The following is a 7,439-nucleotide window of genomic DNA, read 5'->3' on the forward strand; positions in this document are numbered from 1 at the left end:
GTGCTTGCAGCACCAATTAATTCATGGTGCATCCACGTGGAAAAATAATCAAGCAAAACACTTATGCACTGTTTACCTTGTGATATGCCTTTAGTGGGTCCTGCAAAATAAATAGCTACTTTATCTTAAGGTTCAGCTTGTAAGGAAATTCGATTAATGGAGTTTTTCTTACACTCCACTTCCTACTAGAATGCAAACATTCATTGCAAAAATTAACGTATCCCTCAACATGATTATCTATTTTGGACACCAAAAGCTTTTCCTTTAAATGTTCTTGATAGCAGTATACCCTAAAACCAATTTCTTTTTGGTATAATCCAGATGGTGTCACCATTTTATCACAATGAAACAAAATACCTGATAAAAAGGATAAACTGCCAGAAACCTGTTCAAAACACTGTGTCAAACTGTACATTTGTTTACGCTTGGGCAAGCCGTGAGACATGTATTCACATACATTTGGATAGTGGAATCACCCTTCATGTCACTTTCCATTCATTCTCTGATATAATGCCTGTACACAGATGAAAAATAGCCACAGTAGTTAAAATGCAGTCTTTTTCCACAGTATGTTTCAAGCCTATCTTCACATTTTAAAGGTAATCCTGATGGCCAATCTTCCATATATTTATCTTACCCGCTATTTGGTCAATCTCAAAATCATACTTTTGCAGTTTGGAAATTAACCCTTTCACTGCTAAAAGGGCAACCAGGGGGGTAAACAGAAAAATATCCAGTACTACTCTCAGACAGCATATACATCTTAATTCCATGACATGCCCTCTTGCTAGGAAAGTACTGCCTAAAAGCCAAGCAACCCTTGAATAGTACCAAACACTCATCCAAAGCTATTTCTGTCCCTGGAACATAGATCTCTGAAAAGCGATCTACAAAATGATCCAGGACATGCCGAATCTTGAAGAGACCGTCAAAATCAGGGTGATCCTCTGGCAATGCTGAAGCATTTTCAACAAAATGGAGCATTCAAAGCAGAAGCAAATACCGATCATGAATCATGGTTGCAGGAAATATAGCAGTTGCCATCCAGGGACTAGTAGATCAATATGTAGACAGCAATGTCTTCTTTATCAATCCCATCAACAAAAGTTAAATCCTAGAACTTCTTTGCCTCCTTCAGATTTGTAGGAGTCCACTGGCTAGCTCTAGAGAAGAGCTTAAGTCTGGCCCTATTGTCCTCAAATACTGTTCAGCATACAAATTAGTCTGGACAACAATCTCATCCAAAAATGCATTGTCCATAAAATATTGAAAGAAATTTATAGGCAAAAAGTTTTCAATATCAACCCTAAACCCTGCAATACCACTAAAGACAGGGAAAACAGTCTGCACCATGTTAGGGGCAACTCATATGTCAGCACTTCCATTAGGAAGTCTTTCAGTCCCAGGCTGCAATCCAGATTCCTCTTGCTGCACTATCAGGTTATCAGTGTCCTCTTCGAAAAGAGGAACTTCCTCAGCACCGATAGTGGCTCCCTCATCAGATGATTCCTCTTGTACAGAAAATTCCATGCCAGAATCTAGGACTTACCCCTCTGCATCAGATGCAGAGTCATAGTCAGAACCATGGTCAGAGGAAGATCCAAAAAGCAAACCAACAACCTGCTGAGTGGTAAGCCTGCTGTTAGCCATTACCCTTACTAATAAAAGTGGCACACAAAGTAGGTCACCAATAACCAACACAGTGTAAGATGAGTAATAAACAAACTGTGGCTTTATCAAACAGTTTGTAAAACTACTCACATGTAGTAATCTGGAAGTAAAAGTCAATCAATACAAAGCACACAAAGACCTATATATTCAAAAATGATACTGCTCAATTGTCAGAGACAGCTAGACTGAGGATCGCCTGCACCAAACAGACACAGCAAGCACCAACGATATCCCACTAGAAAGGAAAAACAAAAGAAAATTACACACAAGACAACACAATACATATCCAAAGAGAATATGGCACACAATAAAACAGAAACTAAATATGCTGCAAGTATTACATCATTTAAAAAAACACATTCATGCAGGGCAATGATACTCATTTGAAGTAAACAGTACAAAAACATTTTCTTACCAAACACATGCAACTACACAAACTGCAGATCTACCAGTGCTGAAACCGCAAGCAGAAGTCGCCAAGGAAATTAAAAGCTTTGCACTATAAGGAGAAATAAAACATTCAGATCACAAATTCAAATGATGACAAAAAATAAAACAGCTAAACATTACAAAACACTATGAAGTCTGCCCTTGGGGACGGATTGGCATCACAAACGTCCAATCTGCCCCCAAGGGGGACAGAAAGCAGAGGCAAGAAATTGACACCCTAGAGGAGTATGACCCTTACTCCAGCCAAACATCACTTCACACACACCACCATCCAAATACCAGCCACACACATTGCCAGGCAGAAGCCAGCTCACACATGCTGCCAGCAAAATCCCCAATTCAAACACACCATCACCCAAACACCAGGCCACACACACCGCCAGCCAAATGTCAGTACACACAGTCAGCCAAACGCCAGAACAAGAAGACTGTCAGCCAAATTCTAGTTCACACACACAGAAACCTATTCCCTGTGGTCTAGAAGGTTTCCCCCCCTTTAGGAGCAAATTGCCCTAAAGATTGGGCTGGTCTGTCCCCGATAGGGCAGAAAATGGCCACAACACGTCCGAATAATGGTGATATCGGAAATCTAACTAAAATAATCCCTGGTGTCTCGTGGTTTCCTGAGGGCATATTAGCCTACAAATGTGGCTGATCTCCCTGGGGGGTGGGCAGGGACAGAAAAGAGTCAAAACAATTCCCCAATAATGGGGAGCAGTACTTGTCCAAGGGGCATCTCCTGACATCTAAATAAAATAATTCCTGGTGTCTAGTGGTTTTCTGCCAGGGGCAGATGGGTCTACAAATATGACTGATCTGCCACCTGGGGGACAGAAAACGGCCAAAACAATGCCTCAATAATGGGGAGGGACCCTTGACCAGGGGGTACACCCCAACATCTAAAATCATCCTAGCCCTGGTGTCTAGTGGTTTACTACCATCCTTAGGGGCAGATGGTTCTAAAGTATGGCCACTCTGCCCTCAAGGCAGAAAACAGCAAAATTATTGCCCCAATAATTGGAATTGACCCTTGCCCAATGGGCTGCTCCCTGAGATATACATAAATCAATCCCTGGGGTCTAGTGGTCTTCAACCTCTTTGGGGGCTGATCGGCCGAAAAATATGGCTGATCTGTCCCTGACGGGGGCAGAAAATGGACAAAATAAGTGCCCCAATAAAGGGGAGTGACCCTTGCCCAACGGCCCGTTAACCACAAGAAAATGAAATCTGTGGCACTTGTGGTAACATTCCTGATGCGCGATCTCGGCCCCACCCACAATCTGCAGCTGGAATTAACTGCAGAGAGACACCAGGGAAAGGAAAAACTCTTTCTTTTCCCCAGGTGCATCTCTGCCCTCCTCAATCGCTCCCCAGAGGAAAAATATACCTGTTTCCTCCAACGCACGGTAAGCAAATGACTTTCAGTGCATTCCAGTGTCTTTTGATGACAGTGCACGGTGCGTGCTGATGTCATCAGATCACCAAGGGGTGGGGAGGGGGCAGCAGATGCACTTCTGCTGCCACCTCCAATGGAGGCAACAAGTGGGGGCGGTTTGCCAGTGCTCCCAACACGGGACGGTGCTCGGAAGGTGTGGAACCATCCGCCACACACGCCTGCCAGGACAGAGGACAGCTCCATGCTATCCGAAGCACCAAATAGGTTTGAGAATGTTTATTGTAGAAGTCCCGCTCTGAGTTTTGAGACTTCCCCACAACTGCGGGGCCTCTGCCACGAGTGGAGTGGTCCTTTGTGAATCAGGCCCTAAGAGTGCAGGTGCCCTTCCTGATCCATTTTACTTCATATATGTCAAAGGTTTATGATCAGTTTTAAGGCTAAAGTGTGTTTCCCAGATATAGACCTTGAATTTTTCCACCGTCCAACAGCACGCAATTGTTAATGGTCTATTGTGTGGTATTTTGTATCTGCCTCAGTCAACATTCTTAAAGCAAATGCCATGGTTCTGTCAATACCATTGGCATTTTCATAAAGAATGGCATGTATTCGGACTCCACTGACACTAACAGTTATGATACACTGTGGCCTTATAGAAATGGCTTTAAGGTGGTCATGCACACAATTTGTTTTTTAGACTTTATATTTCTTTGTTCCACCCATTTTGTTCTTTTTTCTTCCACTCTCTCTTTAATGATGCCATTTGAGTTGTGTAATCCTTGATGAGGCATACATATTAGTCACATAAACCAATAAGTCACATAAACCAATAAGTAATCTTAGTTGATCCTTGTCAGAAGGTCTTTGTGCATTCTCAACAACCATCTACCAAGTCTTTTTTCAGAAAAATACTCTGTGGTGTGGCCATGTGCCCTAAATATTCAATTTCGAAAGTGGGAATTTTGCAATTTCTTTTGCAACAGTCATTCCCTTGTTGTGCACAATTTGTAACACATGTTATAAAATCTTAGAATGTGTTTCAATCTCTTCAGAAAATACTAAAATGCTGGACAAGGATGCTAAACCAGAAGGCATGCAAAAACATTTGAACGTGCTAAAAGGAACCTTCAAAAATGCACTGCGTTTATGTGAGAGATAATTAAATAAAATCCCTTCCAACCTGTGTTATAGGTATAGGTGTTATAGGCATTGAATATTGCTACAGATGACCATGAGTACATCATAACTTCAACAGACTTTCTACCAAATACCCACCAAACAGTACGGACCACATTTTTTTGCAATACGTCCTGCTTGTTCTTTCACATCAACACACTGGCTAAACACTCAGTCGCTTCTGCAACAACATCTTACATAATTCACTCTGACATTTTCCTCTGTGTTTTTACACATCTTGTAAAAATGACTCACTTTCTTAAATGTCAGTAATGACCTATGTGTGATCTTATAACCACATCTACAACAATTAACATCGTTTATGTCTCTTTGCTGCCAGAATTCCTGTCTCTGTTTTTTAACTTTATTCACAGTTGTTTTTTCCTTCCTTTGGCTCTGGCATGCTAACACTTTACTGGGCTCCAAGTATCTTTTAATTCCTTTTGTTACATTTATAATATCCTCAAGAGTAGGATTTCTAAGACACAAAAAGTGCTCTTGAACTTTCTTTAAGTAACAGTTGGTAACTACTTAGGCACTCAATACAACCCTGGCGGTCGGAGTTAAAGCAGCGGTAATACTGCCAACAGGCCGGCGGTAAAAAAAATTGAATCACGACCATGGCGGAAACCGCTAACACAGACAGCCACTTTAACACTCTGACCGCCACGGCGGTGGAAACAAACACCGCTGCGGTAACCGCCAACAGACAGGCGGAAGTCAATGTACCACCCACCACATTACAACCAGCCCATCCGCCAGCTTTTCCGGGGCAGTACCAACGCCATCAAAAGCATGGCGGAAACAGTACATAGAAGGGAAACCACTCACCTCTCGACACTCAATGAGGAACTAGGACGCCATGGAGCCCGAACTGCAGGTGTTACCGATGTTGATGTATCTTCTCATCTACCAGAAGTACGAACGGTGGTGGCTACAACCACAGTGAGTACTGCACCTAGCACACAGGGGAGGGGGGAGGAAAAAGAGAATGACATACACGCAACACGCAACACCCCCACCCTCACCTCCAACACCATACACACAAATACATGCATCAACATTACATATACACCCCATAACCCACTGGAACAAAGCAAGGACAAGAGGAATTGAGCCAAATGGGTGTCATATTTGAAATGGTCAGATATACGTTACAAATTCAAAAACAGTATTTACAATATATACAATATGTACATAAGGCGGTACATTGTCCACTCAAAATGTCCGTGGGCCACTGGGCCAAAACTCATAGGCCAAGCCCACACTTGACTCCTGCCTCAATACGGAGAGAACACTGCAGGGGCATCAGGTCGAAAACACACAGGCCCCTCAGCCGGAACATGGGACAATACCACTGCTCCTGGAGGGGGCTCCAAGCCCACAGGGATGTCCTGGGGAGTGCAAAGCCACAGTCTCTCAAGTCTCACAAGTGGGTGGTTTGCCCACTGCTTGCTCCTGGGAGTGAAAATCCACAGTCTCTCAAGTCTCCCAAGTGGGTGGCTTTCCCACTGCCTGCTCCTGGGGAGTGCAAAGCCACAGTCTCTCAAGTGGGTGGTTTGCCCACTGCTTGCTCCTGGGGAGTGCAAAGCCACAGTCTCCCAAGTCCCACAAGTGGGTGGTTTGCCCACTGCTTGGTCCTGGGGAGTGCAAAGCCACAGTCTCTCAGGTCTCTCAAGTGAGTGGTTTGCCCACTGCCTGGTCCTGGGGAGTGCAAAGCCACAGTCTCTCAAGTCTCTCAAGTGGGTGGTTTGCCCACTGCTTGCTCCCGGGGAGTGCAAAGCCACAGTCTCTCAAGTCTCCCAAGTGGGTGTTTTGCCCACTGCCTGGTCATGGGGAGTTCAAAGCCACAGTCTCTCAAGTCTCTCAAGTGGGTGGTTTGCCCACTGCTTGCTCCTGGGTAGTGCAAAACCACAGTCTCCCAAGTCGATACCTTTCTCAACTGGTTCTGGAGGTGGCTTTGTGCCCAGTGTGCTTCATCCTGCCAAAGATAGGGTGAATGGATGCCTTTCTCACTGGTTTTGGAGGGGGCTTGGTGCCCAGTGTGCTTCATTCTGCCAAGGATAGGGTGAGTGGATGCTTTTCTCCACTGGTTCTGGAGGGGGCTTGGTGCCCAGTGTGCTTCATCCTGCCAAGGATACGGTGAGTGGATGCCTTTCTCCACTGGTTCTGAAGGGGCATTTGTGCCCAGTGTGCTTCATCCTGCCAAGGATAGGGTGAGTGGATGCCTTTCCCCACTGGTTCTGGAGGGGGCTTGGTGCCCAGTGTGCTTGATCCTGCCAAGGATCGGGTGAGTGGATGCCTTTCTCCACTGGTTCTGGAGGGGGCTTGGTGCCTAGTAATGCAACACTTGGGGTGTGGCAGTTCTCAGTCCCTCACCTGGGTGTCTGAGCCACGAGATTTGCAGTGACCAGGATGCATGATAGTCCATGGAGGCAGGGCTAGAGTCCATCTGGCGGCGGCTACGTCTGCACTGTGGTGGTAGTGCTGGTGCCACTGGGGGTGCTGCCAGTGGTGGAGGGAGTCTCCAGCCCCTCTCCTGCAGCCTCGGACGGCTGCACACTGGGGCTGCTGCTGCTGGCAGTGGTACTACTGTCACCGGTGCAGGTGGCAGGGCTTGCGGAGGGCTTGGGGTGGTGCTAGCGGCAGTGCAGGTGGCAGTGCTGGACACAGTGCAGGTGGTGGTGCTGCCAGTGGTGGGGGGAGGCTCCAACCCTTCTCCTGCAGCCTCGGACGGCTGCCTACTGGG

This window comes from Pleurodeles waltl, chromosome 7 (assembly GCF_031143425.1).
Source record: "Pleurodeles waltl isolate 20211129_DDA chromosome 7, aPleWal1.hap1.20221129, whole genome shotgun sequence".
In the NCBI taxonomy this organism is placed as follows: domain Eukaryota; kingdom Metazoa; phylum Chordata; class Amphibia; order Caudata; family Salamandridae; genus Pleurodeles; species Pleurodeles waltl.